The sequence below is a fragment of the Ambystoma mexicanum genome, chromosome 11 (assembly GCF_040938575.1).
Source record: "Ambystoma mexicanum isolate Mex_15411 chromosome 11, UKY_AmexF1_1, whole genome shotgun sequence".
In the NCBI taxonomy this organism is placed as follows: Eukaryota; Metazoa; Chordata; class Amphibia; order Caudata; family Ambystomatidae; genus Ambystoma; species Ambystoma mexicanum.
Window position 1 is genome coordinate 1,047,970,127 of NC_090934.1, and position 12,750 is coordinate 1,047,982,876.

The window sequence follows — 12,750 nt, forward strand, 5'->3', positions numbered from 1 at the left end:
GTACTGTGTATATCCATACAAGTGGGACTTAACAATGTATTATCTAGCTCCTTGTACTGCACTGTCCATATGCAGAGTTTTAATAAGTAACAACTTATCTTGACATGAGCCTGGGACTAAGGTTAGGTGAACTCTCACTTGCAAGTCATCAAGAATTGTCAAACTCACAATTTCTCTCAAAATCATCCCCTGCTCATAAATCGTGTTTAGGCTTGAATGCTGGTGTAGTAGGGTGGGCTCAAATTCAGTGTGTTAATCACAACTGTAGAACGTCTTGCTGTGAATTGCCAAGCCAATTTGGACTCCACAATTTCTAGGGTGGCTTAGCTGCCATAAAAATGCCCCGGCTGACGCGCTGTTTTTTGTGGGTTGTGCTTGCTTGGCTGTTAGATGGAGAAGCATGGTTGATCAACACTGGTGAGCGCAAGAGATCTAACCCATCAACCATGTCAGACCATTTTAGCATCTTCAGTTTGTGATATTCTATTTTTAAATGTGTACGTTTTGTGAAGTCCATTAAATGTGTCCAACGACTTTGTGAAAACATTTGAGATACTTGTGATAACATCTTTGTGACACTATCTGTTAATTTACTTTTAGATCCTTTGCTGACACTCCCTGGCTCCACCCAATACACGAAAACCAAAACGGAAACACATGAAACCCTTTGTGAAAAACATTGTAACATCCTTTTCCAATTCTTCAATGCTTTGTTTACCCACCTTCCATCAAATAATAAAAAAGAATATTTTTGAGACATCCTTTGTGAAAATCTTTGTGGCACTCATTGCTTATGAATGTTTTTTAAACACTTTCTCCTACTCCCTTCTGTGAAATCACATCATACAAAATAAAACTCTTTGCGAAAACCTTTGTGACATCATTTCATGCTGCCGCCCCCCGCCTCCCAACGCCCACACCGCCAAACATTGCGCTGGCTGTTAACTGATTTGAGAACTTCAACTTTAAGAGGGAGGTGCTAGAGGGTGTGGGAGGTGTGGTCAAAGAGTATGCATGGTCAGTCGTGACTGCCGCTCATACCTTATTTGAGGACGTAGTTTTGATAGGCTGGGAGAAGATGAAGGGGGAGAGTTGCACAAAATGGGAGGTGGCTACAGTAGCTGAGAGTTCTATGGTGGAAATGGCGACTGTGGCACAGGAGTAGATGGTGGTACAAATTGGGAAGCTGGTGTGTCCAGAGGATTTTAGTGAGGTCCAAAAGGAGAAGGAAGACAATGAGGCATGTGCTGGGCAAGGGCCAGATACGATGAAAGTATCGTTGAAACATGAGGAGGAGGATACGCGACAGGAGAATGAGAAGATGGACAGGCTGCATTAAGAAAAAATGAGGAGGTGGGTGAGGCAGGAGAATGAATACATGTAGACAAATGTGCTGTAGGAGGAATAGGGGCAGCAGGTGGTGGAGCCTGTGGTGTGGAGTACCAGGCAGGAGGACAGCAAGCTAATCGGAAAGGAGGTGGCAAACACAGGGCAGGCAGGGTTGCTGCAGAAATCTATTCAGGAGTTTGCAGGAGTATTTTCTGTTTCCTGCTGGCCCTTTGGGTAGTGCATTCTAGTTTAGTGAATCTTTGAAGCCATGGTCCTGTTCCCCTTTGTATAAGGAGTTGTTCACTGTGCGTTAGTCTTTTGTTACTTTCCTTTTCTTAAAAAAGAAAACAACGTTTTGCCTTTTTTTCTTGTCCCTTCCCCCTTCGTGTACCTTTATCAATGTTAAAGAGCAAAACAATGTTTTACTCACCTACATGTTTCCCTAATAGACAGACAAACAAATCTTCACTTTCTCCTGTGTTTGTCATGTACTGTTTTACTGTATTAGTTTCTAATTGTAGATTGTAGGTGTAGGCTGTAGATGGTAGATTTTTCAATTTGCTTCATTTTATTTTATTGCTTATTGCACAAACCTAACTCAAGCGCAACAGATCGCTTTACAACATCATGATTGTGCCCGAATAGAGTTTTGTATTTCATACAGTATTGTGGGTTATAAATGTAGGTTATACGTGTAGAACTAAAGAAAATAGCTGTAGGTCACAGGTTGTAGTTATAGGATTGTTTTTTTGTCCACTTTTTTTGTCCACTTTGGGTTGTGCTAGTTTTCACACACTTTTGGGTTCGCACATGTACTGTTCTCCATCTTTTGTTCTGGTAAATTTGGATTGCTTATCTTTGAAACCTAGCTCAAGAGCAGCAACGCACTTTACAACAGGAGGGTGCCAGCAATAAGCTTGGCATTTCATATAGTAGTGCAGTACTGTTGGTGGATGAGGAAGGAATTTGTCTGGCAGGTATTGTTGAAAGAGCCAGGTTTTTTTGTTTAGCGGAACTGGGGAATGGTGTGGACATTTGGAGCCTCTGCTGCGATTGAATTCCATCCAGGTGGACAGGAGAAGGCGAGCGTGCACGTCTTTTCTTTGCAGCTAGTTTATTTATTAATTTATTGTGCACCTGTTAGGTGCTCATACAGTAAGTCAATTCTGTTTCAAAGCACCAACAAGGCAACAGAGAGGGAACATGGGATTGAAAACAATGATTACAGTGGAAAATAAAAGACGCACATGCTATTCCTTTTGAGTATTCAGAACGTGCAAGTGATAAGAGGGGAACTGTGAGGTTATGATATGATATGAGTGGTTATTTATAACGCGCTTAATACACAGAGGTTTCTAAGCGCGGACCCGGGGATCAAACCTGTGTTTCTCTGCGTCGTCTTGCTTCCAAGGCAAGCACGTTTACCCCTGAGCTATCCTCCCATTGGGGTAATTCCTGGAATGAAAGTGCTCGTGAGTGAGCAGCAGATGAAGTGCATAGTATGGTAACTGCTATGCAGCCTGGAACTGCATTGGGTAGAAAGTGCAAGCCTACAGGAGTGGGGCCGTGGGTGCCGAGGCAAGTGCTGTGAGGTAGGTGGAGGCTGGGGCGATTGGGTATGGGAGACCAGATCCTGAAGGGATACTTAAGGGCCCTGACCATCAATCACAGGAACTTTGAGAATAACAGAGGAGAGACAAAGGGAAGGAGGTAGTGAAGAGGAAGGTCTTGAGTAGCTTCCCAAATTTGAGGAAGTCCTGCTCAAGGTGAAGAGGAAGGGGGAGGCTGTTCCATAAGAGGGAGTCAGCTGAAGAAAGTGATCAGCCTCCAGCCCTCTGTTTAGTGAAACGCTTTACACACAGAGAGTTGGTGCCAGGGGACCACAGAGATCTAGAGGGAGAGACAGTTCCAGATAGCATGGTCCCAGGACCCAGGGAGCTTTGTGGATGATGCAGAGGGATTTGAATTTAATCCGTGCCGCAACTGGGAGCCAGTGAAGAGTTTGTAAAGCAGGAGAAATGTGGTCCCCGGGCTTAAGGCCAAGCATAAGTCTTGCTGTACTATTCTGGTTTGCTGGAGGGGTCGTAAAGTGGAGGAAGGTAGATTTGGGAGAAGGCTATTGCAGTAGTCAATCCTAGAGACAAACAGGGATTGGGTAACATTGAGCTTCTGTGGGAAAGTGAGAAAAGGGAGAATTCCTTTGAGAAGGAAGAGTTGAAAGTGGGACACCTTGGCAATGTCTAGAGTGTGAGTGTGAAAGGAGAGCGAGGAGTCAAAGATGACTCCAAGGTTTCTGGCATCAGAGGAAGGAGCAGGGGGCGAGTCCATGGAGGACGGCTAGAGTGACAGGAAAAAAGAAGGAGCAGAGGTTCCAATGGTAATGATCTCAGTTTGCTGGCATTGAGGCAGAGATGATTGGAACTGCACCAGGACTGGATGGCAGAAAGGCAGTCAGATATGATGGAAGAGGCAAGAGGGTCACCAGGATGTTTGAAAAAGAGTTTTGTGTCATCTACATAACACTGGAAGTTGGCAGAGATGGAGGAAATGAGGAGTGCTAGCTGAGCAAGGTAAGTGGTGAAGAGCCAGGGGAGAGGTTTGAGGCCTGGGAGACACAGGAGGTGGAGAAGGAAGTAGGGAGAAAGTGCCAAAAATTACTTGGGACAAACGGTCAGTTAGGAAGGAGGTAAGCCAATCCAGTGCCTGCTCCAAGATACCAAGGGTATCATGGAGCCGTTTTATGAGGATGGAATGGTTAACCATATTGAATGCAGAGGAGAGATTGAGTTGGATGAGGACAGCTGGAGAGTTAGAGTCCAGAGAAGCAAACAGTTCTTCACAGGGGTTCAGAAGAGCAGTTGCCATGCCTCTGGATGCTCAGAATCCAGATTAATGGTTGTGGGGACCACCAACAAGTTTGGTGTGTGAGGTAAGTTGAGGAAAGGCCAGCTACTCCAGCAGTTTCCAACAGAAGGGGGTGATAGAAATAGGGTGGTATTTGGCAGGACAGGTAGGGTCTGCCTCAGTTTTTTCCAGGAGCGAACACACAAGGGAGTGCTTGAAAATGGGAAAGGTCCAGTCTCAAAAGAGAGGTTGCAGAGATCAGCGAGTGCAGGGGCAAGAAAGCCAATGTTGTCCTTGATGGTTCTGAAGGAGCAAGGGGAAACCTATTTGGAAGAGACCCTCATGGAATGGACAACTCTGGGGACTTCAGGTATGATGAGGAACGAGGAGAGAGAGGACAATCTTTTTATGGTTTTGCTAAGTGAGTTGTGAGGACCTCCAGAGATGTGGAGGTTAGCCACCAAGTATGTTGTTGATTCATTTGTGGCTTCTCTGTAGGAGATACTTTACATTTTTAATATAATCCTGGTGGGGAGCGAGAATCAGTAACACTCACACAGAGTTGGAGAGATATGGTCAAATTTGTGGGCACCCATAAGAAGGTAGACTGCAGCATGCAGAGTTGCCTTGAGGGGGTCCAGGTGTGAATATGGAAGCACAGTAAAGACGTTTCTATTTTTCATGTGTGAGATCACAAGTGCTTGGACCATTGTGTGGGAGTCATTTAGGGGGATGAAGGGTTTGATTTTGTGGAGTGTGGAGATCTTTAGCCAGGCGGATTGCACCTTTTTGTCTATGTACTTTTGGAAGGAAATGTTCCTGTCAACCCAGGGATGTTGCTGATCCTGACAGCAGAGGGGTGAATCCTTTCAGGCACATGCCATTATTGTATGAGCTGTTTGGTAGGGAGACTGATGAGGACACATTCATTCTTGGTAGGGTTTCGTTTGAGGTAGGTCTTTGACATTCCTCTTTAGATGGTAGCCTGGCATGTGCTGGGGCCCACTGAATTTAAGATACAGTTTAGTGTCATCAGAGTACTAATAGATGTCAATTTTGGGGTAATTTAGGAGAATCTACAAGGGTTCCTTTGAAGAGGGATGGGGAAATTCACCCCCTCATCCCCCTTCTCTAAGGTACATGATGCGGAAGAAGGCCAGGAGACACCGTGACCACCCATACTATTTCGGACCAATTTCTAGTGCCCCAATAATTGATAAGTATGTCAAGAGGTTCCCACTCAGCCAGTCCTACAGACCAGGAGTGGTACAGATCTTCTCCAGAGCGGACAAGGAGCCTCAGGCTGCAACTTGTTCCTCCTCTGGGCGTCTTGTTCATCCTCTGACAAACTGGCTTGCCACCTGCTCCAAAGGCAATACCAGTTCATTCTTCGCACTAAGAAGAGACGCCATATCCAAGCCAGCGTCTCTGAGGTATCTAACAACTCGGCCAAACTCTTTAAAATCTGCAAGGAGATGGCCAACCCTGCTGCAGTCTCTACCTTTCCTGTCCCCTCCCAGGCCCTCTGCATGGCCCTTACCTCTCATTTCATCTAAAAAGCCCAGGACATCCACCCTCTCATCCTCTCCTCTTCCCCCTTACCTCTAGCCCCGTGCAGCTGCCTCTCCTCCCTCTTTCTCATCTTTTCCTCTGGTCTCCCCTGATGAGATTTCCAGACAAGTCCGACCTATGAAGTCTCGTCAAAACAGGTTCTTCCCTGTTCATCCAAAACCATCAAGCATCACATTGACACCCTTTCTCCTGCTTTGAACGATTTCTGCTACCACTTCATTGCCCCTGGAGCCTTCCTCTCCCCTCTGAAGCACTAGCTTGTGCACCCTCTTCTCAAGAGACCCACAGCCGACCCCTCCTGCCCAGCTAACTATCGCATGATCTCTATCACTCCTTTCCTGGGCAAACTCCTTGAAAAGCTGACCACCTCACAGCTTAATCTTCACATCAACACTGCTGGCTGTCTCCATGACCATCAGTCTGGCTTCAGAGCTGCCAGAAGCAGGTAAACTGCTCTCCTCAACATCTGTGAAGACCTGCTCTCCAACCTTGATTCTAATATCCCATCTGTCCTCATCCTACTCAATCTTTTGTCTGCCTTTGACACAGTCAACCATGCCATCCTGCTCAATTACCTCCATGATAACCTGGGTACCACTGATCATGCCCTGGCCTGGCTGACCTCCTTCCTCTCTAACCGACCCTCCCATGTCTTTCCTCTCCTCTATCTCACTTTCTAGCTGTGGTGTTTCCCAGGGGTCTAACCTCTCTCCCTGGCTTTTCAACCAATATCTGCAACCGCTCACCCACTGCATTGCTGCGCTCTCCTCAAATTTTCAGTGCTATGTGGATGACATCCAACTTGTTTTCGGGCTCTCTGTTTGCGACCTCTTCTCCCTCCCTCATTTCTGACTGTCTGTCTGCAATCCAGGAGTGGTGCGCCACCAACAACCTCTACCTTAATGCCTGTAAGACAGAGATCCATCTCATCGGCACACCTGCACCTTCCTTTCCTGTCACTATCTGGTCAGCCTCCCAAAGCCCTCTCCCTGCTCCCACTTGCAAGGCTAAGAACCTCGGGTCGTCTTCAACTCCATGCTTTCCTTTTCCCCACACATCTCTGACATCTCAAAAAAGTCAAACTACCAACTGCACCTCCTCAGAGGTATTCTTCCTTTCCTCTCCTTCCCCAGAATCTCACTGTCTCTAGAGCTCTGGTTCTCTCTAGACTGGACTATTGCAAAAGCCTCTTACTAAATCTGCCTGCAACCACTCTCCGATCTTTGCAGCTCATCCAGAACAGGACTGCGAGACCTATTGGCCTCAGGCCCTGGGATCGTATCTCTCCAGCCCTGAAATCTCTTTATTGGCTCCCAGTGGCTGCAAGGATTGAATTCAAGATCATTTTGAATTGTCCACAAGGCTTTCTGGGGCCTTGGTCCACAATACCTTCAACTGTCCCTCCGTAAATACTTTCCTACTCAAGCTCTTTGCTCCTCCACCTTTAACTCCCTCAGAGTCAGTTGCTTCTCCAAGAAACAAATTGGGGGTTGATCTCTATCCTCAGCTGTGGCCTACCTCTGGTGCCTCCCTGCCTCTCTGAAACTTGAGAAGAACCATCTTCGGTTCCGGAAAGCACATCAAGACCTTCCTCTGTTTTTCTGCCTTCGCTCTTCTTCTCCCCTGCTGATCTGTCTGCTTCGGCACCGGGCACCTGGTTACCCTCTGATTTATAACACAGATCTCTGCCCACCCAGCCACACACCCGCACTGTTTTTTGGCAACCCTTGAACTTTGGTCTGTATCTGCTACCCTACAGTACCCTTCCTGCACTTATTAGACACCCCTGTTATCTACACCTTATTTTTGCACTTACCACCTGCTGGCTGCAATACCTTTAATTGTATTATCACATGTTCAGCACATTCCACTCCTGCCCTGCCCCCTGCACTTTCCCCTTTCCCTCTCCCCTGCACTTGCATGTTCTCAGTGTCACTGGGACTAGTAATGTTGTTGTTTTGTCCTCCCTTGTTCCCATCCCTTGCCTCATCGTGCTCTGAAACACTTCTCTATGGGCGTGATACAAATAAAATGTCCTGTTATATCATAACTAAAGAGACCTCAATTGACAGTATTGACTAAAGCGCTTTTAAGCCAACACCACTGACGTTGTTAGAGACACCACGACGTAGCAGCATTATACATAAAGCACACGTGCCATCCGCACATCGGGACACAAACACACACACTCGAATAAACGAAGAACATGAGCGTACAGTTCTATAGTTAGAGGACAGATACATACTGTCATAGCTTTTATTATTTTTTCATTACCTTAACGTAGCAACGCAGAAACCGCAAGAAGCAAGAAATCCTGAACAAAGCTTGCAGGTGCTTAAATGCAATAACCTTATGGAACTGCAGGAGCAGTACCGGCAGAGGCATTTGTGACTAACCTATGGAGAACACAAAATAGCATGAACACTGTAGGAACCACATAATGGTTTAGGAAAATTACAGCAGGCAACAAGACTCTCAGAAAGAGCTCAGCAGAGGAGAATTCAGGCTGGACTTGAACAAACGTGTGAGACAGGACCAATGCCAAGGCCACCAGATACGAAAAACATTCCATTCCCTGAACAACAGTAACACCAGCTGCAATAAATGCAAATAATTCCTCATAATTCAGACCAGCAGAAGCTCCAAATCATGGTCTTCGAACATGTGACCGGGCGACTCAGACAATGGACAGCAACTAGCATTGAGAAAGGGAGTCGATCTCACGCTGCCAGACAGAAGCTTGCAACAAAGATGTTACAATGTGCAACAAGTGTTGCACAAGATGAACAAGCACTCTCATATTCTAAGGTGGTGCACACAAGTTATAATGCAGACACATAGTCATTCTTTTTACCTTGAGAAGGTACACAAAGAGCTGAAAACCTTTGCGGACCTCAGGCTTGGGGAGGTCAGCTCTAGCCATTCACAGTTCATGCTCCTAGGGGTGGGTAGCAATGGGCAAGAACCAATGGTAAGACCTTCCCACTGCAACATTGTTAGAGATTGGAATTTTGGGGAGGGACCAGACCAGCCACCTGACATGTGAGAGCCAGTAGACTGATATGTATAGTGTCCACCATAGTTGGACTATTACTCAGTGCCCAATAGAGTAGTGCCATAGGTCTCATGGAGAGGGGACCAGGTTGTGATGTCACTATGATGTAACTTTAGGACAGAACTGGCCTGTGAGCCTGGAGATATTGAGAGGTCCTTGGATTTCTTCTATCCTTATACAGATCCCTGTTGGTTTTGTTGTAATAAACCGCAGTTGAACTTGCTGTCTGTCTGGTTGTATGTTCCTTTTGGGGGAAGGTGTTGGGTCTTCCAAGAGTCTGCAAACTTCTAGTAGCCCTTGAACCTACCTGGGAGTTTGTCCCCAACAAGTTGGTAGCCAGAGGATGGTTGGCTGCGCCAGCCCGGCACTAGGTGGACTCCTTCGCCGCCAAACCTGAGAGGCTTCGGGAACCTCGCATATTTCAGGAGCCCCTTGGAAATCATCCTGCCCGAGATCAATGAGTTGTCCAGGCAGACCAGGACAGGGAGGCGAGTGCCTTGACAGAGAACCGGCAGCCAAGCAGCACCAGCACAGCACAGAATGTAAGTAGTAATCCAGCACGACTGCAACTGTGGGTGTGAGGGAGGGTATTGAGTATTGTGGAGTATTGCTTGGTATTGTCGAGTATTGTTGAAGTATTATTTGGTATTGTTATAACATCGTTTGGCACTGTTGTAATGAGTAGGGACAGGAGAGAAGGTAGAAATCCCTTCTCTATGTTTAGGGCACATTCGGTCTTTGAGGTAAAAGGTTCTGGTGAACAACCTAGACTACTGACTTAGAGGCTTAGATGAAGTAAGGTATTCCTGTGAGTTGGGTGTTTTAGCTCGGGTCATAGATGATAATATTCCTGTGAGGGTTAGCAAGGGAGCTAGCCTAGATTGCCGAAGGTGAGTCGGCTGGTTAAGTCTCCTGGAGAGAGACATTTCACACATTAGGCGATGCAACGGTTGCAGTTCGATCATAAGAGAATGATGGTATACTCTGCCTGGAAAGCAGGAAGACAGCTGTGGAGTTTTGTGTGGGTTTGGGAGTAACAGGTTATTACTGTGTGTGCACAATATTTGATTTACCTATATTGTTTTGATAGCTTGGTGATGTCACGCTTAGGGTTGCATATAGGACACAGCGAGTTTGAGTTGTGAGGAGCTAGTAATGTGAATTTAGGATTGGAAGACGAGATGAACCATTGGCAATGCAGGGAAGGTGCATGTGCAGGATTGTGGTTGTGTGCCTGAGGAGGCAGTGATTGTGAAGGAGGGGCAGTGCGCTGGGCATGCCTGATAAGTTGTAGAGCCATGAGATTATCATTGCATTGTGACTTTTATCCCTGAACAGCGGATTATCGAAAACCTCAACTTGAGGTCAGGTAAGAGGTATTGAAACGTATCAAGGTTACTGTTATATAAAGGGACTAATGCTTTATGTATTGTTATTGTTGTTGCTAAGCGCTAATGCATTTTCTGTGTTCTGACAGGCAGGGCATCTGTGATTCTAGATTGGATTCCTTGTGTTTATACCATTCAGGAATGATATGTCATCAACGTTTATGCTTGGCTTTATTCAGTTGTACCCTGGATGCTGACTGTGTTGGGGGTCTTATGCTTTACTGCTGGAAACTAAGTAAATAAACTGTTTCCTACTTACCTTGGCTTGCGGCTTCTTTACTATGGCAAGGGAATTATCCTGAGAACAGATCATAGACCACTTAAGGCGATCTTTGAAAGTAAAGGTCTTGACAAGGTTTCAAGAAGAGTTGCGGGCTGGGTAACCAGACTACAATGTCATAAGTTTGAGATAGAAGTAGTCGCTGGTAAAGAGAATGTACAGGCCGACCATGCCTTAAGGGTGAAGTTGGAAGATAAAGATGATGACAGAAGAAGTAATATGTGTGGTGAGAATGAAACGGTTTTTGCAACCGTGGAAGGCATAATACAGAAACAAGAGTGGATTCAAATTCTTAAATCAAATGAAATGTGGAAGCGTATTATGGCTTTTGTGGTGGAAGGATGGCCAGAGAAAAGACTTTTAGTTGGCGAAGAAAGGGCAATGTGGGAAGTGAGAAACAAACTGTCCGTAAAAGGAGAGCTTCTATATAGATGGGATAAGTTGGTGGTTCCAGGTAGTCTGAGGAAGAAGTTAATAAATTTCACCCACCAAGGACATATTGGAGTGTGTAAGACAAAAGAGGTTGTTAAAGCTGATTACTGGTGGCCAGGGATTGATCGTGAAATTGAGAAGGTAGTTGGTGCGTGCAATGATTGTATCAAGTCAGGTAAAAATGTGATAGCTGTAACACAGCCCATGGGAAAAACAAGTATACCAGAGGGAGTGTGGCAGGATTTGTCCATGGATGTGCTAGGTCCAGTTGACATGGGTGCTGGTAGAGGAAGATTCATTTTAGTCATGGTTGATATGTTTTCAAGATGGACAGAATTTAGGATTTTGAGGGAAGTTACTTGCCGGAGTATCATTGAATTCATGGAGGATGTGTTTGAGAGGGAGGATTTACCTAGAAGTATACTCACTGACAATGGTCCACAATTCGTGGGGAAGTTATTTATGGAGTATCTTCACAAATGTGGAACTAAACACAAAAGAACGCCTTTGTATTGTCCTCAAGTCAACAGCATGATTGAGAGAGTGAATCGATGCATTATGGATGCCATTCGTGGAGCCAATGCATGTGGTTTGGACAAAAGAGTTGCAGTGAGGGACAGGTTGTATGCATTGAGGATGGCTCCGCGAGCAGAAACAGGAATTAGTTCATTTGAACTTATGAGAGGCCGAAAGGTGAATACCTGTGTATCTCCAGCTTGGTTGGGCAGGGCAAGAGCGACAGATGTGGTTGTGGATGCCGTAAAGAAAAAGATGGGTGTTCAAAAGGATAAATGGATGGAAAAAGTGAATGAGAGACATCCTAGGAAAACCACTGTGGTTGAAGCTGGAGATTTGGTGAGGATAAGGAAGGCAGTCATCTCCATGAAAGGGGAGCCACTTTACACGGAACCAGTTAGAGTTACACGAGTTTTCAAGAATGCTGTGTGTGTGGAAAGTGGACAAATATGGTGTTTGTCCAGAATTGCAAAAGTAAAGTGATAGAGCATTCGCATTTCATTTTATTCTTCTTGATGTTCATTTTACTGCTGTTTGCTTTTATCAATAAAGAATTTTATTTTTTAGGGGAGGGGGATGTGTTATATAAAGGGACTAATGCTTTATGTATTGTTATTGTTGTTGCTAAGCGCTAATGCCTTTTCTGTGTTCTGACAGGCAGGGCAATAGTTGATTCTAGATTGGATCCCTTGTGTTTATACCATTCTGGAATGATATGTCATCAATGTTTATGCTTGGCTTTATTCAGTTGTACCCTGGATGCTGACTGTGTTGGGGCTCTTATGCTTTACTGCTGGAAACAAAGTAAATAAACTGTTTCCTACTTACCTTGGCCTGTGGCTTCTTTACAGCAAGAGTGGGGGCATTACTCCCCTTCAGCATTTGTATAAGAAACTTCTGCCTTTAAGGAGAACATCTGCAAATCTAGCATAGAATGGTCCAAAAGTACAGAAGGTAAATTAACAAAACCACGACCACCTTGTGGGAGTTTCTCCAAAGACGTGCAGCAATCACTATTGACACACATACACAGTGCTTACAAGGGGGAAATTGACCAAACGCATGGCCATATTCGAGTTGTGGTGCATGTTTCAGTAGGGAGAGGGGAATTCTGCGAGGCATCAGTGGATGCTAAGCCAGCAGGAGGTGAAGGACCAAGGGACCCATCCCTCCGCTCCTCCCCCTGCCCCTCCGAGTGCTGTATCTGATGACACAGACGATCAACATGAAATGTATCCAATGATGGAACTAAGGGCAGCAGAGATGTATTCAAATCTGACATATAAGCCACCACCATTTACTAAAGAGGATAAACAGAAAGGCGCAGGAGAGCC